General features: G+C 36.1%; 1 protein-coding gene across 5 annotated transcripts in view; it reads right to left on the reverse strand.

Moving 5' to 3' along the window:
• LOC147833949 (uncharacterized) overlaps positions 1-25,978 on the reverse strand; it is a 181,753-nt gene that overhangs the window by 13,519 nt on the left and 142,256 nt on the right. The window contains exons 5-7 of one of the 5 annotated variants that reach the window (XR_015507409.1): positions 6,265-6,444; positions 5,212-5,304; positions 1,549-2,345 (exon numbers count right to left, since the gene is read on the reverse strand). The exons of the other annotated variants lie outside the window; for them this stretch is intronic. The gene's annotated coding sequence lies outside the window, so the exon portion shown is untranslated. Of the gene's footprint in view, positions 1-1,548; positions 2,346-5,211; positions 5,305-6,264; positions 6,445-25,978 lie in introns of those variants that run through there. 5 annotated transcript variants of the gene reach the window in all.

A 25,978-nucleotide genomic window follows, 5' to 3' on the forward strand; every position in this document is an offset into this window, starting at 1 on the left:
CTCTGAAGATCCTTGAGCCCAGGGCTCCCTCTCTTTTCATTGGGAGAGAGGGGAATCTGAGCTCAGGTAGGTCTCGAGAGCTCCCCTGAATTCATTTTTTGATTATTAGAGGTTTCCATAGTGGAATGAACTGCCAGCTGTACCAGAATATGTTGAAAGCCTAGTACTAGATGCTCATATATTGCGCCAATTTGGTTTATTTAATTCATTTATAGCACATGTCTTTGGACTGTGGGCGGAAACCGGATTACCCTGGGGAAACCCACACTAGCATGTGGAGAACATGTAAACTCCTCACAGAAACGGCAATTGGCCCAGCCGGGACTTGAAACAGAGACATTTTTGCTATGAGGCAACAGTGCTAACTTTTGTCATCCGACTGGTAAATCACGTGGTAGCTAATGTGGGACCAGCCGTGGTCAATCATAAGCAAGTGATCCTCCCAAAATTAGTATATTAATACACTTCACAAAGTCTACAAATCACTATACAAAAGCAATGGGTTTACTCACTTTTTTAAGGGCGTACTCACACTATGTACAGTTGCCTTGAACCAGGCCGAAGCATGCTGGTCCCTCTCCTATCTCCCCCGACAGCCCGCACTCACATTGCATTAGAGCCCGAGCACACTAACGTCATCGATGATGCGCTGTTCAGTTTAGGAAGCGCTCTCGCACAGCACAGTGGAGATTTCTTTAGTTATATTGTTTTAGTCGTTTAGGATGTAGTGACATGCAGCCAAATATTTCATGATCAGATCAGACATTTTTGACGCTCATAAACAATCATAAAGTCCTTGTGCTGCAGGTATTAGGCGGTTTGTTAAAGGTGTGGCTATCATGCAGTGAGGGGTTTGCATCTTTAATAATCTACGACAGTTCACGTTCATTGAACAGTAAGAATAAGTAATAAATCCATCTGAACAGTCTCTTAAAAGTCACGTCTCGCCTTCAGGTTTACTATCTTTTTAAGTGGAGTCAACTCTCTCTAAAAGAAATGAGTTTACTCATTTTTAAGTAAAGTCAACTAGTTACTATTAAATAAATGGCTTTACTCACTTTTTTAAAGTCAACTAATCACAATGAAAGAACTGGGTTTTACTCACTTTTTAGGTCAACTAATTATTATAAAAGTAATAGGTTTACTCCCTTTTTAAGTTAATTCAAAAAAATAGGTTTACTTACTTATTTAAGTACTGTTTACTTTAGTTTAAAAACACTTATGCACATGTAATAATAATAATAATAATAATTCCTTACATTTATATAGCGCTTTTCTGGGCACTCAAAGCGCTTTACACAATGGGGGGATCTCCTCATCCACCACCAGTGTGCAGCATCCACCTGGATGATGCGACGGCAGCCATTTTGCCCCAGACCGCACACCACACACCAGCTGATTGGTGGAGAGGAGACAGTGATGAAGCCAATTGAATAAGGGGATGGTTAAGAGGCCATGATGGACAGAGGCCAGTGGGCAGATTTGGCCAGGATGCCCATGTATAAAAACACAAAATATTTCAAATTAATTTCATGCACACTGGATGATGACATGAACTTATAAAACATTTTATTGTTAATAGGCATCTGCGTTTGTCATATAATTAAAACCTTTAGTAGAAATATGAAATTATTATGCTAAATATATAATTACAAAAAAAAAAAAACATCTAGAATTACTCTTCTCTGCTTTTATATTGTCATGAACTAGTTAGTCAGTTATTTCTTCTTAAGCATATGCAATTGTATTAATAAATTACATGAATTGTCTCTATAGTTAAAAAATAGAACTACTTTGTTTCTCTGAACTGATTTATACAGAGCTGTTGAATTTATGTACGGTATTTAAGGCAAGAATATTGATTAATTGTGTCTAAATTGCCTTAAAATTCTAAGCATTCTCTTATTTACTTTTTAATTGAAAAGTAATTTAATTACAGAACAATCTAACTAATTACACCCAACACTGTTAGTGACATGATTTGAGTTTAAAGCACAGAGCTAACTTTATCCTTGATCAAGAAACGGTTTTCAAAATTGCATTCTGACACCTGCATCTCTACATCCCTTGACAGCTTGAATGGAAAGCAGTCCAGGTGGAATGAAGACATTTCTTGTGTGAACCTTTTGTCCGCAGGGAGCGACTCACTAAAGCCCGTCTCATCTCCCTGTCCTTTGCGCTTAGTTGCTGTGGAAACCCAGAGGTAACTACTCGAAGGCTCGGAAACAGGAGCGCGATATTGACTTGGTGTCAGAATGCTCCACACAAGATCATCAGTCACATCACATTCCTCCAAACACAAACTCAATGGGCTCCATTATTCTTTTGCTCTTCAGAGCGCACAGCTTGCTTGCAAGAAGAAAGGAAAAAAAAGTCACCAACTGGTATTTTCACGTAAAAAGCTCTGGTTTGTGGATCCACAATGTTTAGCGTGACTGAAGGAAAATGGAAACACTGAATGTTCGTCTTTATTCTGTAGAGCTCGAGGGTGGGGAGACGTACATGTTTTATTGATTTAACACAAAAACACACTGAGACTTGTCTTCTATGATGGCAGTGTTTACGAGGCGTCCAGAATCTCTGTCGGTTCCGCTTCAGCGGTGCAGGCGAGGGCAGCTGAACTACTGTAATCGCTGCATCAATTACATGCATCTGCGGAGAGCGCTTGTTACTCAATATGTATGAGATTAGAGGCCCGAGTTCAATTGCCTTATTCATGTTTGTGAGGGAACAATGTCAGGAGAAATTACAGAGTGCACCACTTTTTTTTTCTCCCACTACTTTTGTTCTCCTGCTCGTGTCTGGTTTATACGGACACAATTAGACTTTCTTTTCACCTGCTGGAAATGCTGCACTGAAATGGGCTGTTGTGCTGTTAAATGTTGCTTCATTATGTTGCATGTGCTCATTTGTCATGCAGGGTATTATGCTGATGCCTGCTTTAAGCTTTAAAATATGCATGTGTCTTTGACGTGTATTAATTATGGCATCTTACATTATGTACTCTAGTTCCATATCTGCATATGATATGTCTACTGTTGTCTGCATTCTTTGAGCTTGATCAATAAAAGATAGGATTTTTTGAGTCTTTCTTTACATGGAAGATGTAAAAAATGGTCATGATTTGGCAACAAGGAAAAAAAACAGTAATCTGATTTAGTGTGTTTCCTTAATACAGTTGAAGTCAGAATTATTCGCCTCCTGTAAAGTTTTGTTTTCAAATATTTAAAATATATTTAATATATATTTCCCAAATTATCCCAGCAGGCACACAACATCATAAGACATTAATATTACGTTAGATTTAGGTCATGTCGTCAGGTGACCAAAATTCAATGGCTAGCCAGCATCTAAGGACAACGTTATTTCAACGTCCAATAGGGAAGTCAAATTTCGTTGATATTTGGTTGATTTTAGGTTGTGTTGGAAAGTTACCAAAATCCAACGTCTGATAGATGTCATAATAGTAACGTCCACACAACGTTAAGATGTAACATGATTAGACGTTAATATTTGGTTGATTTTAGTTTGGACGTTAGACATTAGCCCTTTTCACACATACAAATCTTTCTGGAAAAATACCGGCAATTTTTCTGGAAAGGTCTGAATGTGTGAACAAGCCCTTTTTGAAAATACCAGTAAAATTGTTCCGGTAATTTGCCAGAATGCTGCGCTGTGTAAACGTAGAAGGAAGATTGCCGGAAAGAGCGCATGCACGTCTAGAACGTGCTGATGAGAGACATCTACTTTAGCCAATCAGTACAGTCAGACGCATTCACATCTGCACGGTTTTTAAAAATAAAAGCCTTTGAATATTTTTCCTGACACATTTAGCTGCTAGATGTTAGTCAGACAATGTTTATATGTTCCTTTACTTTGTAAATAATTATCGATAAGATGCTTATGATAAGCCGTTCAGGTGCTTGCCGTGTCACATGTGCCCATGAAGGAGTAAGCAGCAGCACACACACATATTATGTACATCTCGACATGCGAAAGTGTTTCTCTATATGTTTTCATTGAAGTTGCTCATAATACTTATCCATCCACAGAGTTTGTAATGTAGTCAAATGTTTACAAATACATGCACAGCCGTTTAGAGCTCATTTCTGGTTGATGATGTTAGAATTTACCGGTATTTTGGAATGTATGCGTGAATGGTCTTTTCCAGAAACATTCAGTAACATCCTCGCCTGTGTAAACAGTGCTTTTTTTTATTTACCAGTAAAGTCATTCCGGAAATTTTTCGCATATTTAGTAGTATAACTAAAAGGGGCTATTGACGTCGGCCTGACGTTAGGTTTTGACCTCAACCCGATTTTCATTTCCAAACTAAATCCAACGTCCCAATGATGTTGGAGTACAATGTTAGTATGACATCATGTTGACATCCTGTGCCTGCAGAGATGTTTAACAGAGCAATACATTTTTCACAGTATTTCCTGTAATATTTTTTCTTCTGGAGAAAGTCTTATTTGTTTTATTGAGGCTAGAATAAAAGCGTTTTTTAATTTTTTAAACAATTTTAAGCTCAATATTATTACCCCCCCTTAAGCAATATTTTTATTTTTCAATTGTCTACAGAACAAATCTCTGTTTATGACTCACCCAATCACTTGCCAATACTTCAATTAGTTGACCTAAGCCTTTAAATTGCACTTGAAGCTGAATACTATAGTATCCTAAAAATATCTAGTAAAACAAAATTCCTTGGACATTTTTGTTGTATATTTGATCTTCATGTTGAATCCAAGTTTGATAAATAGTGTTTATTGTATTACTTTAATTTTATATGTGTTACCATGATGGTGTTTAGTATTTGTGTGAATGACACTGAGCATATTTTATATATTAGTGTGTTTCTTTGATTGTGGGTGAGCATTGGTTAATATTATCCATTTCTACATGCGTAGGGTTGATTTTTTTTGTCTCTGTAACAAAGCTAAGATAATAGAACATTAAAAAAAAATAATGTACAACTCTTAATTTAAGAAAAATGGTGGTAAACTGTAATATTAAGAAATTTTGTTTATGGTTACTACTGTATTTTAACTCTAAAAATCTGGCAACCACACTTGCCTTTTTTATTTAAATTTCATATTAGTGAAAATTGTAGTGGATCAAATAAAAGAGATGTGTTTAGAATTATGTTTACACCTATTAATGTTTTAGTTGGTTGTATGTGGGAAAATTTTACTAGTTTTACTTCACCTGTTTTGTCCACTACTTCTGATTTCTTTGAGGACAGGGTCTATGGGCATGTGTACAGTATGTACAAACATTTGCTGATCTGTCTGTCTTATTCTGCAAAATAAACTTGCAAAATGTACAGGTTTAAGCAAAATGAGATGGAGATGAAGATACAGAGAGCCGGAAAACTTTGTTGTATGCAGGACAGTAAAGAGAACCAAACTTATTGCAACTGTTTTTGTATCCATCGACTAGGAATCAAACCTTTGATTGTCATTGCAAGCACAGGTCTCTACAATTTCAACACAATAAACAATCTTCTATTATATATTTATGTATAACAACATATTCAATAATGCATAAAGAATTGTTCCTATTTATTTATTGAAAATATTTTAAACTTATGTAATGTAAATGTCAATTTCATAAATACAAATTCGAAAAAAAAATGGTACTACCCACATAGCAAAATTTCTCTGGCCCAGCTCTGGCCCACACAATCAGGTTTTGCTTGGCCCACATGCCGCAGTGAATTACGGTACATGACTGGACCAAATCTGGCTTCTAGACAAGGGCCAAACACAGACCATATCTGGGCCAAGTCTCAGCCAAGTTAATAACTCATAACTGGGCCTGAACTGGGCCAGTAAGGTTGGTGTGTCACGATTGCAATGAAATTGATAAACCCATAAAGCATTGCGCTTTAGGCACACTATGGGCCTTGTTTTTTCTCAGTGACCTGATTGGTAGAATTGATTTATTTGATCAAAAAATTATTTTAATGTATTTTAAATTTGGGTCAAGACTGGCCAAACTCACGTGGCCCACAATCAATTTTTTAAATCTGGGCCAAATACTACGTTTTACATCTGGCCCAAATCTTGTGTGCCACATTATAGACGGTGCCACCTCTGCCAAACCCAGGCCATGGTTGGCCCACATGCTGTATGCCAGTGCCGGATGAATGTCTGCTGTCCCAGCTTAATGCCAAATTTGGGCCAGAATTCTTTGCTACTAGGGTATATATTTCTTTGTTAAAATTTAAAACATGCATGAAAATTTACTGTACACTACCTGACAAAAGTCTTGTCATCGATCCCAGTTGTAAGAGCAACAAATAATAACTTGACTTCGAGTTAGTTGTTTGGAAAAGTGACAGAAGGTAGATTTATCAGATGAATTATCTGTTGAACTGCAATCCAATCATCCCAAATACTGCAGAGGATCTATTGGAACCCGCATGGACCCAAGATTCTCTTACAAATCAGTCAAGTTTGTTAAAGAAAAAATCATGGTTTGGGGTTACATTCAGTATTAGGGTATGCGAGAGATCTGCAGAGTGGATGGCAACATCAACAGCCTGAGGTATCAAGACATTTGTGCTGCCCATTACATTACAAACCACAGAAGAAGGCAAAGCCTTCAGCATGATAGCCTTCCTTGTTATATTTCAGCTTCCACATCAAATTTTCTGAAAGCAAAACAAAGGTCAAGGTGCTTTAAGATTGGCCAGTCCAGTCACCAGACATGAACATTACTGAGCGTGTCTGAGATAAGATGAAGGAGGGGGTATTGACGATGAATCCAACAAATCTTGATGAACTCTGGGAGTCCTGCAAGAAGGTTTTCTTTGTCATTTTAGATGACTTTATTATTAAATTATATGATTAATTGCAGAGATGTATGGATGCAGTCTTCCAAACTCATGGGAGTCATACACCATATTAATTTTTTTTCCACTGCACCATGACTCTGTTAAGTGACAAGACGTTTGTCTAAGCAAAGTCAGACCTTACTGCTGTAACAAGATAATTAAAAATCAAGGCATGATCATATTTTATTTTGGTAAAATGAACATAATCTAGAGACCTTGGCCTTTCATATTAGAAACTTCTGATACTAAATGATCTACTAGAAGTCATTATTTGTTGTTCCTAAAACTTATATAGGTGACAAGACTTTTGTCAGGTATTGTACAGCTTTAGGGAAAAAAAAAATCTAAGATCCATTTAAAAAATAACCTGTTTCTCTGGATTTACTGGATTTCTTCCAAATATCAAATATCTTTTTTGGAACATGGGATTTGTTCAGCAAAAAAAAAAAAAAAAAAATTGTGATTTAAAATCATAGATTGAATACAAATACATACTTTTGTAATAAAAATGTGTCTAAAACGGAATAGAAATATATGTCTGAAAACATAACATTATATATATACTGTTTATCTGTTTAGTTGTTTAATGTTTAGTTGGTGGTGCATAAAAAGTTATTGATGGTATTTAAATCATTTTTAGATGAGCTTTATAATTTATGTATTCTTAAAAATCACCATAATTTCAATTAATTTCCATAAAACTGCCGTTCCCCCCCCCCCCCCCCTCTAATTTCTTTTTCTAATTCAAATATCATCGCCAGCTTACAGCTGTCAAAAAGGAACAATATCCAGAGCCCATGTTTCACCTCTTTTACCCCCATCTTCCCCATCTTCTTTAGCAGAACGTCTTCGCTCTTGTTTCTGTTTCAGCAAGCTTTACCTCTTGAGCTGCACATTTTGCGCTTGTTGTCAGGTTGCTGGTTGCACATGGACTCACGGGAGATGCCAGTGAGTGATCTGAGGTGACAGCCCAGCACGGCGGCAAGTGAGCGAGAATTTATGCCCCCCTCCACATATACACACTTTGCTGCGACAGGGCCCTGCCAGTGTCCCATGGGCCTCCAGTCACCGGAGTCATGGGAGATGGTGAGACCCCAGGGTTCATAATTTAATTACGTGAAAGAGAGAAAGAGAGAGCGAGGGTCTGATAGCACAAGACACATTACTTAAAACCAAACACGCAGTCTTGCCCTCATCCCATCACTCACACTTATAAACACACACACATAAATGCGGATAAACACACAGAGCTGTCCATGGAGAGGATTGGTGGAAGGAATTACATTAACATGGCTCTGAGCTGAGGGGGGTTTGATACTCATGCAACCTGATTGCGGCAGGAGGAGCATGAGGGATGGGAATGAGCGCCGGCACTGCTGTCCTCTACCCCGCGGAGATGTTTATCCAAATGAGAGTGGAGAGAACGGCAGCGTGCTCATACTGAGACCGAGACATGCCTTCCTCAGCCGCTGCATCCATTTAGCCTGCTGGGGGAAATCTTTTCTGTCTTTATGCTTTTTAACAATTCTTTTTCACAAGTTTCTACGTTGACTCTGGTTTTCTTGCTGTGTGAGCCATGGCAGTGATGATGAAGATGTTAAAAATGAAGTTGGCGATGGCAGGGAGGATGATAACAGTGAAATCAGTGGTGAGATTTGATTATGTTGATGAATAAAGAATGGGAATCTACGTCATGGCAAGTTGCGTTCCGCCATGTTTTCCATTGCAAACCGATGATAATCACCACAAAAAGCTGATTGTTTTATGGCAATACCTTTTGAAAACCTTCTTACAAACAATCAAATTAAAAAGGGAAGCTGAAAATATGCATGCCTTCATATTGTGTCTTAACCTTTAAAAGGTAATTCGAGAAACCAAGCACGGATGCGGAGAAGCAAATCAAAGACATGAATGAGCTAATGCGTATAAGTGACGCTATTAATAAGTTGCCATCAGAAAACATTTCAGCGCTTACAGTTTATTTGCAAATATGACACAATGAACTAATAGACATCAATAGAAGTCAGGTTCCCATGTCCTAAATTTCCTGAATACATTGCGACATTTTTCCATTCTTTATATGGAGATCATGATAATACAGCCTCAGTCACACTACCAGTTACTTTGTAGTGGCCTTTCACCCTGGGTGATGATTAAATTGCAAATGGGCATTCCTTAAGCACCTTCATCTCCATTTCTAGAGATGGCGAAATACATCCTTAAAAATAAATACTTTTTTTTTGTAGTTTTTGTCGTTACGAATCCACCAGAAGCCGCTGTGTATTCTTTTTCAGATCTCAAATTTTTCTCATGAGTGTCATTCACACCTTTCTGTTCCATTCGCACCTTGCATAAATCCACCAGAGGCAGCTGTCGACTGACTCACTGACCGACCAATTAACCCACCCAACCCCTTCCCCAATCCCAACTGATAGTGTTTTTCAAAAGCATCGATTCACCCAATCGCCTCCTTCCCTAAACACAACCAACAGTAAAGTTTTCAAAAGCAATACAGAAAAAGAAAAGCCCCAGTGCAAACTGGTAACAGCAGACTGGATGACCAACAGGTTAAAGACTGGATGATCAACAATTTTCTCCTCCTAAACTCAGACAAAACAGAATTATTACTTATTGGACCTAAATCCTGTACATAGCAGATCTCACAATCTGAGGGATAAGAGATAAGAGGGATACAAAGTTAGCGTTAGCTCTACTATAAAATATCTGGGTATCATATTAGACAGCAATTTTACTTATAAAAATCACATATCCCATGACACAAAGACTGCCTTCTTTCATTTGAGAAATATCGCTAAGTTACAAAGTATGCTATCCATCTCAGATGCAGAAAAGCTAGTCTATGCTTTTATGACTTCAAGACTGGATTACTGTAATACTCTGTTTGCTGGCTGCCCATCATCCTCTATTAATAAACTTCAGCTAGTACAAAATGCAGCTGCCAGAGATCTTACCAGATCTAGAAAATATGATTAGATTACCACAATACAACAAAAAACTGGCTGCCTCTTAAGTTTCGTATTAAATTTAAAGTATTGATTCTTACCTATAAAGCTTTAAATAATCTAGCTCCTGTTTATCTAACCAACCTTCTGTCTCGCTACAATCCAACCCGCTCTTTAAGATCTCAAAACTCAGGGCTTCTGGTAGTACCTAGAATAGCCAAGTCAAGGAGGTCGAACCTTCTCATTTATGGCTCCTAAACTGTAGCCTTCCTGATAACGTCCGAGGCTCTTGCAATTCAAAACTAGATTAAAGATAAAAATATATTTTTAGTAAAGCATATTAGTGCATCACTGGGGGAACACAGTGCATCACTGGAATTGGGGCGGGGGGGCGGGAGCATTACAAGACATTCCCAGGCCAGCCAAGAGACATTGTCCCTCCAGCATGTCCTGGGTCTTTCCTGAGGCCTCCTCCCGGTAAGACATGCCTGGAACACCTCCCTAGGTTGCCATCAAGGAGGCATCTAAAACAGATGGCTGATGGAAACAGCCACCTCAGCTGACTTGTCTTGATGTGGAGTAGCAGTGGCTCTACTCTGAGCTTCTCCTCGGTTACAGAGCCCCTCACCCTATCTATAAGGGTGTGCCCTGCCACCCTGCAAAGGAAACTTGTTTTAGCTGTTTGTTTCCGAGCTTTTGACCTTTTAGTCATGACCATAGGTGAGAGTAGGTACTTATATTGAACAATAAATCAAGGGCTTTGCCTCTTGGCTCAGTTCCTTCTTTACCTCAACGGACCGGTACACTGACCGCATTACTGCTTCCGTTGCACCGATCCGCCTGTCAATCTCATGTTCCATCCCTCCCTTACTCGTGAACAAAACCTCAAGATACTTGAACTCCTCCACCTGGTGTAATTGATATTGGTGACGATAATGCTGATGACGGTGGTAATGGTTATAGTCGTAGTGAATATGATGGAGATAATGCTGATTATAGGGGTTATAGTGGTAGTGAATAAGATGGCGATAGTTGTTTTTTATAAGTGAAATGTTGGTAACGATGGTGACAGTAATGATGATGTTGGTGATAATGCTATTAACAGTATAACAGTGGTCATGTTGGTGGTGTTAACATTTTGGGAAGTTATGATAATAACATTTTTATTAATGATCAGTAGGGATGTAACGGTATCAGAATTTCACAGTACGGTAATACCTCGGTATGAATGTCATGGTATTTATTGAATAATTTACAGGAAAAACAAAACTACAAAAAATACTCTAAAAAATACTCCAAAAAAGTGCCAAAAGTGTCAATGACATACAAATTAGCCATCTATCTGTAAGCTTTGAAACAGTAACTTCAATTTTAATAACAAAAAATTATTAAACCATGTAAAAAAATAAAGTTTCAATTTAGTATTGTTGAAAACTCATCACATTCAACATTTAATCACTCACTCACTCACTCACTCACTCACCAGAGATGGGTTTTAAGGAAAAGTATCATATAACTATAATCTGGTAAAAGCTGGTATCTCTGGGTATTTACAATGTCCCCTGCAACAGGAAAAACCCTCTCATTTGGGACTGAGGTTTCTGGGACAGAGATATGACTTGGCCCAGGTTGACAGCAGTGGGTAACGTTGTGCATTGTCTTTCCCCCACTTGAGAGGACAAGCCATGAGTGAGATAGAGGTCTCTTTGCGGTACAAGTCAATGTCTGCATCAATCTGAACAGTGTGCTGTGTTTCTGCAGTCCCCATGACTGTTATTAGTCGTATTCCCCAACCTGCAGGCACGTGCACACATAGGGCTCAACCTGTGCAGTGCACATGCCCTTTTTAGTTTTGGATAGAAAATGCCCTTCCAAAATGATCAAAAGTGCCCCCGCGACGCGACACACCCTCCGTCCCGCCCTTCAGTAGGCACGCGACAACACTGCTCTTGAGTATGCGCGCTCAACCCCCCCTCCCCGCTTTACAGTACGCGTGTGACAACACAGCTGATCAAAACGCGCGCGGCGACAACACCCGCTTTAGGTTCGATCATTTCCAGGTCTTTTTCATCCCCGCTACTAGGAGCACACTCCATTTCCGCATTACTGGATCTGTAGCCACAACAGACCGCAAAGGATGATGGCCACGCATGGGCTGATGGGAATTGTAGTTTCCGCTACCTCCCGTTCGCTTCATTCGCCTGAGCAAATTTTCTCATAAGACCTATAGTTTTATCGAGTCATGCGACTACGGTAATATTGAAAAAAAATTCTATTGCGGTATGACGGTATTTACAATACCGTTACATCCCTAATGATCAGGTTGTTATTATATGATTATATGATAGTGTATGATGAGAATGTTAATGATAATGTGGTGATCATGGTTTTGACATTAGCATTGTGATTATTATCGTGAATACGATGTCTGTGATTATAATGTTGACAATGTGATGTTGGTGATTATGATGGTTATAATATTGTTAAACGTTTTTGTGTGAACACATTTTCATTTTTGTCGTATTGAACTTAAATTTGCACAACTATGCTATTTGCACAAGACAGCTGAAGAAAATCAGTCTAGATCCACAAATAAAGCTTAGCTATCACTGGCCATAAGGTGAGAATCGACTGTTCTGCTACAACTGGTTTCACACTACTGAAACTCACATCACCATATCTGTCGCTACAGCCACTTGCTGTGGTTCATTATACATTACACTGCTGTATAATTTATTCCACACAACACATACTGAGTTGTCCATATTAAACATCTTAACAAGGCTTGAAAAAACAGAGATGGCATAATTACCCAGTGCTCATCCAGACACAGAACAATTTTAGGGCTGCATTTCAATAGCCCCATCCACATCTCATCATGTGAAGCCTTGAAAAACCAGACAGCGAAAACTCTCTAACACATCGAACAGTGTCTATTTCTCGAGGACAGCTGGCTGCCTTCAGTCTGTGAAAGTGCTGGACATCTACAGTACAGACAGCAGACCAAGCTGGTACGACGGAGAAACGATATTCCAGCAGCTAATTTTAGTGAAGACATCTCGTCTATGGTTTCAACTAAGCAACAATCTCAAAACTTAGATTTTTGCTACCTATGTTTGTTGTAATTTATAATATAAATATAATGTAGCAGAAATCACAATGTGGAAAGAGAAAATATTAGAGTAAAGCTCAAATGTAGAAATATAGAAAAGGAGAGCCAGAGAGAAGAGAGAAAGAGTGGGAATCTGACATCAAAGAGAGGATACTTTCACTTTCCCAAGGCAAGCCTCCAGCTTAACCTGCTGCTTTTCCTCACTGAGAGAGTTCATTCCTGGTGCAGTGTAAAGAGGAGCGGGAGGGAAGAGAAAGAGAGAAACCAGAGAGGAGAGGCAACATCACAACATATTAAAAGAAAGAGTGAAAGCCTTCGTTGGCACTGCAGAGTTCAGTGTTTATTGTTCAGTGTGATATTGAGAGGAAAAATGAAATGAAAAGCACACATTTAAGATCAGGGTTGCAAGAATAGCCTATAGATGTCAGTTCACAGTGAATGTCAATGCTTATTTGGAGAATGTGAGTTTAGATTTGTCATGGTACAATTTTAATACTAATAGACAATAGTGACAATTAAGGCAAAAAGGATAATAGTGGTGACCTACATAGTTGGGATAGGCACAAAACTATATAAATCATTCAATAGCAATTTATAATAACTGCACACTATGAATAGTTTATTAAGCAGTAGCAATTAGTTAAATGTTTTTTTTTAACCATTAACTTTAAAGGGCACCTATTTTACCCCTTTTTAAGATTTGAGATGTCTTTTGTGTCTCCAGAATGTGTCTGTACACCTATCAGATTATTTATTATACCTTTCAGAATGTTTGGATTTTCTGCTCTGAACACAATGTAGCTGTTTTTGTTACCTGTGGCTGTAATGCTAGCTCCCCCTTTCTCTCCACCTCTGCTGCGTCAGATAAACAGCACAGTGACAGACATGAAGGAAGCAGGGCTTACGTAACGATTATAAGAAATACAACAGTAAGAACTTTACCAATGATTATTTGATGTATTTGTTGTGGAGTTAAAAGGAGTTCAAGCCTTTTTGCAATGATGAGTCACACACAATGTTGTTACAAAGTTCACACGCGCACACACAGCGGACACACACACACACAGCTTGCGCGTTTAACTTTGCACTGTTTTTGCACTGTAAATGTGACAGGATACACTCTAATATCCACTGCTGTCTGGATATCCAATATGTTGATGTACAAATAAACCTGATTTAACGTCCACAAACTGGGATTGTAGCTGTTTTTTTATCTCTTCTCTATAATTGTACTGACACACGGCTCTGGTGAAAAAGACTGTAAAATCGCTGTAATTCATTACAAACATGCACTGTTTTAAAAACCTTTAAACTTGTAAAACTCATTCTTGACCACATTTTATGATGATTGATGATCACAGAGAGCTGAACAGATCTTTTAATCCCAGTTGCTTTGTGCACGTCCTGTCTTGTTATTATGATTATAAGTGTTATTATGGAGACATGTTAATATGCAACTGTCAGTCAAACCGGTGAATGGTAAAACCACAGTCCATGTCACGTTGTGGTAGGCATCAAAATGGCAGAGATTTGGATCCTAATTTTAATGTCAGGAAATTTTAAAAAGTGACTTATTGTCTTTATATCTATTATAATATATTTTAGGTTACCTTAGACATTAGTAAAGCAGCTTATAAATACAGCTGCATTCTTGATTTATAAGCACATGTATAATGTGCTTAATGATTTGTTTCATATAACTTTTGTAGTTTGATACTCCTGTTATTTAGCAATGTTTAAACTGTACAGCAATTTTATTTTTAGATGCAAGGATTTATTTTTCATTCGATACTGAGACTTTACCTGTTAGGTATAAATGTAAGGCATGCATAGTCAAAGCATAAATAGCATACATTTAAAAAATAAATTTACAAAATAAACAAAGCAAAGCATGAATAGTCCTCACTTTAGATTAGGTTGCAGGTTTTTAGTAATCCTTTATGATTGTAGCATGTCAAACTGTACCAACATAATGCCCATGTCACACTGTAAGATCTCAGTTGTCATGATGTCAAACTGATCGACAATAAAGACACGCAAAACACAAACTAACAAAAGACTAATTTTCAGCTTGATGTCATCAATTCATGACATGCTCAGTAACCCACATTCTGAAATAATACCTCACAGCAAACAAAAACAATCTGTAGCCTATTCCTATGGTGGTTTGTAGTTCTCGCGCTGATTGCATCATTAGGTTCAGCTCTCCAATTGATTCTTTGTTTGATGCTTGTTGTAAGAGAGTTAAATCACATTTCAAGAATGTGTCTAAAATCTTTTGACACTGACAGAATTTCATTGCCGAGAACATTTAATCATAACAGCCATCAATTGGTTGTTGGTAAACGTCAAATCAATTATCAAAGACCACAAATTCTACTGTTAGATTATAAGAATTTTTTGGGATTTCCAAATTTTGTCTCAGATGCTCCTGTTGGTAAAAGAATTTTATCCGTTATACTCATGAGTTATGTCATGGACTATGACCAGAAATACAACCCAAACCTGTTCTATTTTATTCACCAACCATTCCTGTTGGCTTTACATCTATTTAATAAAACAGGCTGTTTTATGCTGTAGAGGCTGTAGAGTGACACTACACAAACACAAAATACAAGTAATTTAAAAATATATAATCAGGGACATCTACCTTACATGTCCAATCCACTACCTTAGACTTAAGGTATTTAGCTAGTCCACCATAATGAATGCCTAGCCCCATCGTAGCATAAAAAAGGCATGTTAAAGAAGCCCCTCAACTAGCAACAAAAAGGCATTATATTTAAAAAGGGTGGCTTGTCTTTTTTGTAATTGCTGTGTTGTTCTAGCCTACAATACCATTCAGTGAGGATCCTACAATGTCAAAAAATGCGTAATTTTACAGTCTATTTCCAGCAGCTGGGAAACAACCCGTGAAATAACGTCTGTTAAACTACGGAAATTTACTGTAAAATAACAGAGGTTGAATAACAGAAGTTTACCAGAAATTTAAATTTAAGGAAATTCCTGTAATTTAATGTCTGTTATTTTACAGTACATTTCTCCAGTTTAATGGCCGTTATTTTATGTTTTTTTTTTTCCAGCATCCCAGCTGCCATAAATAAACTGTAAAATTATAGATTTTTTTTACAGTGTACTTTATCTTAAGGCAGTTTCCACTAAACACCAAAACACCTAGTTTTGTTTTATTTTTACTTCTTTTTTTCAGATCACAAGCAGTGCCCTGGATTTAAAATGATGTCACACACTTTATTACTATTCAGCAGTCATATTAAGCCATGTGTATTATAATAACATATTTATTAGCATATAGTATGTTGTATTATTATAATAATAAAATGGCACATTTAAGTATTAATAAATAGTCTCTCAAAATATTGAATTACAAATGACATCATTACACTTCATTGCATACATTTTTGATGCAACAATATACTCCAAAGAAATTAAATATGTACTTTTAATTCAATGTACACTCTGCTGCTGATTCTGATAGTCAACTAAATGTGTTTGATGATGATTACCACACTGGTGGTTATTGTATTGACTGCAGTGGTTATTATGATAACGACCCAGCTAGAAAACTTCATGTGGCTCAAATCCAGCCCACACCAGACACTTACATCCGATTCACCTACCGCATGGTCGGATTGATGGCAATCCACTCCTGTTTGCCAGATCTTGGCCACAATTAAGCCAAAGCAATATCACATATCAGCCAGAATTCAACCAGTAAACCAGAACTGACCCTGTTCTGGGCCACAGTTTACTTTTAATGTGAGCCAGATCTGGCCTTACACTTGCTGGGTGTGGCAAAGCACAAAAATCCCAGCGTGCATTGCAGTATGAATACATTTTAAAGCTTACTGATGCTGCAGTTTTCATTATTTCCTGTTGATTCTGCTGTTTATATTGACGTTGTTGATTTTATAACTTTTAGTCTCCTGTTTGTGATGTTTGTCAGTTTTGATCATTTTATTCATTGTCACCATTGTTGAGGTTCATACACTGATTCTGTGGCATGTGCAAGCATGTTATTACTGTACTTTTAATAATGGATTAAACATTGGTTAACTTCAGTGAATTGTATTATTTCATCACAGGATGTGCCCCACTTAATTTTAATATTTTTTACTTGGGTTGTTTGCTGTAATGGATAAACTTTTTGAGCAAAGTTTTAAAAAGTTACAACAGCCCAAAATAACATTTTTATTAAGAGGTTCAGGGCTAAGAGCCCAACTAAAGCAAACACTTTTCTCCATGATGGGGACTTTAGTCTTTGTGGTCCACATATTTTTTAAGGTAACTGGGCTACATTTGCCATATCTTCTGTGGGCCGCTAACTGTGCCAAATATTTCCAAAAGTGGCTCGAATTTGTTTTAGGATAACTGGGCCACATTTGCCATATCTTCTCTTGGCCACCATAGGACCAAATCCACAGTATCCATAGCTTATTGTGCTAAATATTTGCCAAAAGTGGCACACAAACGTCTTAAGATAACTGGACCACATTTGCACTTACACGTGTGAGCCACTTTAGGTTATTTTATCAGTCACTCATATGTGTGGCCATAAGGATAATCAGATGTAATCACAAGCATGTAAATGCATGGTAATCTATGACTAAATATGTTGTTCAGCTTAATTATGCTGTCTAAATCATGAAAAAAAACCTGTGGACGCTGCTAAATCATATAGAGAATGCCTTGGTAAGCAGGAAAACATGAAATATTTTGACAAACTGGCTATAAAAGGCTTCATTCTGCTCGATTAGTTATACATTTTGGCTTGAGTCTTCAGTACAAAAAAGTTTTTTTTCAGTCCTACCAAGCAGTTCATGCGACAATAAAGGATCATTTTCAGCAACCGTAATCAGCTCTTTCATTTAATTACGTGTCTTTGCTTATATTCTTTCCCAACATGGCCGACTGATGACATGTTATGAAAACACTCTATAAAGATTTTTAACATGACCCTGATTATTATGGTAATGACTTCATGACAGATGATGATGATGATGATGATGATAAGAGTTTCGAGAGTGACAATAAAGTGAGAATCATGGTCATGATACAAAAATAATGTGACCATGCTTGTGATTAAAGTGCTATGATTATGATACTCGATGAAATAGTTTGTATTTTTCAACTCACACAATTACACACAATAAAGGATCATTAGCATTAATGGCTCCATGGAGTACCTTTAAATTCCACAATTTGTTTAAAAATGTTTATCAAAATGTTTATTAAATAATTAAAACGTTATGTTTTTTTTATTATTGATTGCTTGATTTGTTTGATTTATTGATTGATTAAAAGGGCCCCACTTTATATTAAGCGGCTATTACTAATATGTACTTCTATAGAAACTAATAGTTTGTTACAATGTACATATTGTGTAAATACATGTATTTACTGTGTACTTATGCTTGATTAAATACATGTATGTAATTACATCTGTAATTAACTTTTGTAATTACATTTGTAAATACACTGTTGACCATCCCTTACACCTTAACCCACCCTTAAACCTACCCATAACACCAAACCTGTCCATAACCCAACCTCTATCTCAACTCAAAAGCACCACACGTGTTCTCAAATACATTATAAACACAGTAAGTACATTGTATTTATTCTTTATTTTTTGATGTAAGTACATAGTAGTTAAGGAAACTTATGATAAAGTGGGACCATTAAAAGAATCTAAAAAAAGCTTTTCTGTGGCAGCTCTCCATAAACGCTGTACTCAAATAGTAACAAAAATAAGTCAAAAATAAATACAACAGAGCATAAAGGGAGCCTTAATGTAATAAATTGTAAGTTATCTTAATCATAATTTGATACAATTTTGTGTTCTCTGTCTCACCAATTAAAACATTAATAAAACACACTATTATAATAAGACATTTATTTTAGTTGCTTACCTTCATGTCTTAATACTTTGAGGTCAATCTAACTTGATACTTCTATAAAAAAATTGACAAAAACTTCCAATAATTTTATGAAACTGGCTTAATTTGAATCTTTCTCTCCTCTGGCTTGTGCAGTACAGTATATGTGAGTTTGCGGTAGGCATTTCCTCTGCAGTGTAGTGTGAGCTTTACCTGATACACACCATTACTGACACTCAAAGGCAATTACTGTGTGTCCAGCCTGCCTGTGCTACTGTGGGATCTTTCTCTTTTCCACTTCCCCCAGTCTAAACCTGTTGTTTCTTGTGTTGGACCTTGTCTAACAGTTTCCACTCTCCCCACTGACAGGCCTGAAGCATTGAGAGTTTGCAGTTTATGTATAGATGTTTGCATATGTGTTTGCCTGCATGTGTGAGTTTGAGCATGGACGGGGAATGTGGTCCACTGCCGATATATAGGCATCTACTTTTCAAACTGTCAAAGAGTGTTGAATGTTGTATATAAGCAGCAAATTCATGCAACAATTGCATTGGAGATGCACTTTTTTTAGCCAATAATATAAAATAAACAAAAAAAAAAACAAAAAAAAAACTTCTACTATTACTACTAGTACTATTATCCCACTACTACTACTACTACTACTACTAGTACTATTATCCTACTACTACTACTACTACTACTAATAATAATAATAATAATAATAAAAAATCATAATAATAAAATATATCAAGGAAATAAATGAATAAATAAATAAAGGAAAAATATGTAAATAAAATTTAAAAAGGAAATATATTCAATATTTCAAACTAAATTAAAATGTATATAATGTATATATTAAAATGTATGTACTGTGGGGCAATTAGGTAGTCAACACCACTATTTTTCAACATATTTCTCAATGTGCTTTTGACCATAAAATCATGATCAACAATTGGCTGACGGTACAGTAGCGTAATAACATCATCTGATTAATATTCAATTAGCCATGTGAGCTAAATTACATAAAATTCAAGCGGTTTGTTAAATATGATACATATTTAACAAATTTAACAATAACTTTTCAGCTTTGTTGTGAGCTGCATGCTCTCCACTTTCATCTGTCAAAAGTATTTAGCAATTTATTTAGTTTTGCAATTAGAGCAAATTTTCTTTATCCAAGATTCCAGTAGTATTATATTTGGCCGATTTCCTAATCAGTCTAAAGAATAAGTGGATGTTTAAATAATTTTGCATCACAAAAGCATTTTTATATTGGTAAAGGTGTCTGCAACTTTTTTGAAGCATTAAATCACCATCTTATTAGCTGTCAAAACATGTTCATGACTGCATAAATGTTTTATTGCTTTAAAAAAAAAGTTGCATATTGCATGGCATTTGCATGTATTTTAACTTAATTTGAAGGATGATACATATGATACATGAGTATATTTGTATGGAGTGTATCATGTGTATATGTATAAAATGTATCATGTATGTATAGGTTGTATTTGTATAGACTGTATCATGTATGTATAAAGTGTATATGTATAGAATGTATCATGAGTATATATGTGTGTATCATGTGTGGGTATGTGTATAGACTATATCATGCATGTAAAGAATGTATCATGAGTATATATGTATAGACTATACCATGTATGTATATGTATAGGATGTATATGTATCGAGTGTATCGTGTATATGTATAAAATGTATCATGTATATGTTGTATTTATATAGACTGTATCATGTATTGAATGTATCATGAGTATATTTGTATATAGTGTATCATGTGTGGGCACATGGATAGACTGTATCATGTATGTATATGTATAGAATGTATCATGAGTATATATGTATGGAGTGTATCATGTGTGGGCAAATGTATAGACTATATCATTTATATATATGTATCAAGTGTATCATGTATAGATTGTGTGGGCATATGTTTAGAGTGTATAGAATGTGTATCGATTGCCTTTTGGTATTTGGAACCATAACCTTTCAGTAGCTCACCTTTCATGCCAGAGACCCAGGTTCAATCACAGACACTGACAGGAGTGTATTTCTTATGTATATGTATAGACTGTATCGTGTATATGTATAAAATGTATCATGTCTGTATAAGTTGTATTTGTATAGACTGTATCATGTAGGCCCTATGTATAAAGTGTATATGTATAGAATGTATCATGAGTATATATGTGTGTATCATGTGTCGGTATATGTATAGACTATAGCATGTATGTTTATGTATCGAGTGTATCATGTATAGATTGTGTGGGCATATGTATAGAATGTGTATAGATTGCCTTTTGTTGTTCGGAACCATTACCTTCCAGTAGCTCAGTGGATAAATGACTCACCTTTCATGCCAGAGACCCAGGTTCTATCCCAGACCCTGACAGGACTGTATCGTGTATATGTATAAAAATGTATTTATAGAGTGTAAATGTGCCTTCCAGTAGCTCAGTGGGTAAGTGACTCACCTTTCATGCCAGAGACCCAGGTTCTATCCCAGACACTGACAGGAGTATATTTCGTATGTATATGTTTAAAATTTATCATGTATCTTTAGGTTTTATTTGTATAGACTATATCATGTATGTGTATGTATATCTATGTAATGAATCATGAGTATGTTTGTATGGAGTGTATCATGTTTGGGCAAATGTATAGACTACATCATATATGTATAGGATGTATATGTATCAAGTGTATCATGTATAGATTGTGTTGGCATATGTATAGAATGTGTATAGATTGCCTTTTTATTTGGAACTATTACCGTCCAGTAGCTCTGTGGGTAAGTGACTCACCTTTCATGCCAGAGATCCAAGTTCTATCCCAGACCCTGACAGCAGTGTATTTCGTGTGTATATGTATAAAATGTATCATGTATTTATAGAGTGTATATTTATATAATGTATCATGAGTATATGTGTTTATCATGTGTGGGTGTGTATATATATATATATATATATATATATATATATATATATATATGGACTATATCATGTATGTATAGAATGTATCATGAGTATATATGTAATGAGTGTATATGTATAGAATGTATCATGAGTATATATGTATGGAGTGTATCATGTGTGGGCAAATGTATAGACTATATCATGTTTGTATACATATAGGATGTATATGTATCAAGTGTATCATGTATAGATTGTATGGGCATATGTATACTGTGTATATGTATATGCTGTTTGGTACCATTACCTTCCAGTAGCTCAGTGGGTAAGTGACTCACCTTTCATGCCAGAGACCCAGCTTCTATCCCAGACCCTGACAGTAATGTTTTTCGTGTAATATATATGTATAAAATGTATCATGTATGTATAAAGTATATATATATATATATATGACTGTATCATGTGTGGGTATATGTATAAACTATATCATGTATGTATATGGTGTATATGTATAGACTGTATCATTAGTATGTAAGTATGGAGTGTCTCATGTGTGGGCAAATGTTTAGACTATATCATATATGTATCAAGTGTATCATGTATAAAGTGTGTAATCATATGTATAGAGTGTATGTGTATAGAACTTGTAGATTGCCCTTTGTTGTTTGGAACCATTCTCTTTCAGTAGCTCAGTGGGTAAGTGACTCACCTTTCATGCCAGAGACCTAGGTTCTATCCTAGACCTGAACAAGAGTTTTTTTGTGTGTATATGTATAGACTGTATCATGAGTATATACTTATAGACTATAACATGTATGCATATGTATAGGGTGTATTTGTATGTAGTATATCATGTATAGTTTGTGTGGGCATATGTATAGAATGTGTATAGATTGCCTTTTGTTGTTCAGAACCATTACCTGTCCAGTAGCTCAGTGGGTAAGCAACTCACCTTTCATGCCAGAGACCCAGGTTCTATTCCAGACCCTGACAGGAGTGAATTTCGTGTGTGTGTGTTTGTATATGTATTATGTATGTATAGGTTGTATTTGTATAGAATTATTATGTATAGAATGTATCATTCATTCATTTTCTTGTCGGCTTAGTCCCTTTATTAATCCGGGGTCGCCACAGCGGAATGAACCGCCAACTTATCTAACAAGTTTTTACACAGCGGATGCCCTTCCAGCCCCAACCCATCTCTGGAAACATCCACACACACACACACACAACGGACAATTCAGCCTACCCAATTCACCAGAACTGCATGTCTTTGGACTGTGGGGGAAACCAGAGCACCTGGAGGAAACCCACGCGAAGGCAGGGAGAACATGCAAACTCCACACAGAAACACCAACTGAGCCAAGGTTCGAACCAGCGACCCAGCGACCTTCTTGGTGTGGGGCGACAGCACTACCTACTGCTCCACTGCCTTGCCTAATAATATGAATAATAATAATTATTAACGTTAAGAATAATATTAATAATATTAATGATGAAAATTATTATTATTAAGTAGGATATAGATTTTTCTTTTTTCTTTTTTTGAAAAGTCTTTTAAATTTGACACAATCAAACCACTGCAGAAATGTTCTAACCAACAGGCCCATGTCATATACAGTACAGATACTTCATAAATAACCTATAAATTAAAGACATTAAGGTATGCTGAGTTTTTTTTTTTTTTTGTTTTTACAAGCTTTGGAGAAGTAAGGTAAAATCTGCTTTTAAATGTTAGGTCACCTATAGCTTTCGTAATGAAGCTGTGTTCCAAAGGACATTAATGTTTTGAAAGTGCACTACGAAGGGAGCTTCATGTAAACATGAAGATCACTAAAACTGAACTGTAAAAATAGTTTGAAAGCAAATTACTCCTAAGAGAGATGGCTTCAATGCCTTTTTATTTTAAATCATCCCAAATTGAAAAAAAAAAAAAAAAAAATGGGGCATAGGGGAAATAAGTGGATATGGAACACAGCCAGGAACTATGTTTTTTACAGCTCTAGAGGTGTAGTTGCAAGTGCACAAATTTGTGATACAGTTTGTTGAAACGTTCGTTGAAACGATGGTTTTGGGAAATGGCAAATCAATGACTCTGCCGCCATTCCTAACGCTGCCATAGAGGTACCTTCGTATGCCAGCAACTTTTGGCCGCTGAGAAGTGCTTTAACCATAGATTTTTCAGCTTTGCCTTTTCACAATAGGACAGTAATGTGTACTGTAGCCTGCCTTATGTCATGTAATGTGTTCAATTAAAATATAATTTATAATAATATCATGAGTGGTGATAGGAGATATTGCTGTCGCCTCACAGCAAGAAGGTCACTGGTTCGAGTTCAGTTGGCGTTTCTGTGTGGAGTTGGAATTGGAGTGCATGTTCTTTCTGCGTTTGCATGGGTTTCCTACGGGTCCTCCAGTTTCCCCCACAGTCCAAAGACATGTGGTACAGGTAAATTGGGTAGGCTAAATTGTCCGTAGTGTATGAGTGTCAATGAGTGTGTATGGATGTTTCTCAGAGATGGGTTGAGGCTGGAAGGGCATCTGCTGCATAAAACATGTGCTGGACAAGTGGGTGGTTCATTCCGCTGTGGCGACCCCGGATTAATAAAGGGACTAAGCTGAAAGTATATATATATATATATATATATATATATATATAGTTTAAATATATATATATATATATATATATATATATATATATATATATATATATATATATATATATATATATATATATATATATATATAATTTAAATATTGTAGTAAAAAAAACTTAATTTTATTAAATTCCAACTGTTAAAACATTCTCTATTCCTGAAACTTGATGAATACCGAACCATGAATGCAGGCTTTTTAATACACTGACCTTACGCCTCTTTTTTTAACGCCATTCTCCACGTGGCCTTGTCCTCCTTCAAAAGTTCAAGAATGAGAGCAGTTTAACAAACACCTTTCAAAAGAGTCTACATCAGCGCTTTAAATATGTGCACGCTATCTATAAATTCATCCCCTGCCAATTAACTAAACAATATAATTTTAATTACAAATTTGAATGAGCACAAACAGCAAGAGCCAGTGAGTAAGAACTAGCATCGCTTGCAAGATCTTAATTAGGAGCGTGTTTTGATGAATCTATTTCGGGCTAAAGCATTGATCAGACACTAAAATGAAAGAAAAATCCTGATATTCATACATGAAGGATGACGGTTTGTCATTATTTATGCTTCATAGGTTTTAAAGTCAGTTGTTTTAGTGGTTTTTGTGGCAGTTGTGAGGGTACGACGAACAAGTTGCTAAAGCAAACATCACTGTATTATTGCTAATACATACATTAGCTACTGTAATAAACATAATTGCTCTCTGTTACATAATACATGCTCCATTTTTGAGAACTTTCATTAAGAAAAGGGAAAACCTGACATTGAATGAACGATTTTAAAGTTCATCCAATTTCACCCTACTACTCACTATTTACTCACACTCACGTTGTTATAAACCTTTGAGCTTCTTTATTTTGTTTAACACAAAAGAATATATTTTGAAGAAAGCTGAAAACTGACATCCATACTAAAAAAAACCAAATACTTTGGAAGTCAATGGTTACATTTCCAGCTCTCTTCAAAACATCAACTTTTTGTGTTCAACAGAAGAAAGAAACTCACAGATTTGAAACAAGTATAGTGAGAATAAATGATGACAGTCTTTTCTGTTATGCCTGAACTGTCTCTTTAATGTCTGATGTTAAACAAAAATGTGTATTAAATAAATAAATTTGCCATTCCTTCTTATTTATTTTTTGTTTCATGATATTTCCTGAATACTAATAGATTTTTTTAAAATATGTACAATTTTAATGTTTAAAAAGATCAGTGGTGGAAAGAGTAATGAAAAATTAAGTAAAAATACCATTACTTGCCTAGAATGTAGTGCAAATAGAGTAAAAGTATCTTTTGTAAATATCACTCAAAGAATGAGTAAAGAGTAGCCATTTCAAAAGTACTCAAGAGTAGTAAGTAGTGAGTATTACACTTTTAAAACCTGATGCGTCTATATGTAATTTGTGGATGTGTGTGTAAACGTAACATTCTGTAGTGCATCGAGTTATTGCCGAACAGGCACACAACATCATAAGACATTAACATAAGGTTAGATTGTCTAGCCAGCGTCTAAGGACAACGTTATTTGTTCAATAACATCCTCAAATGACGTTGATATTTGGTTGACTTTAGGTTGTG

The sequence above is a fragment of the Danio rerio genome, chromosome 14 (assembly GCF_052040795.2).
Source record: "Danio rerio strain M-AB ecotype USA chromosome 14, GRCz13ab, whole genome shotgun sequence".
Lineage (NCBI taxonomy): Eukaryota > Metazoa > Chordata > Actinopteri > Cypriniformes > Danionidae > Danio > Danio rerio.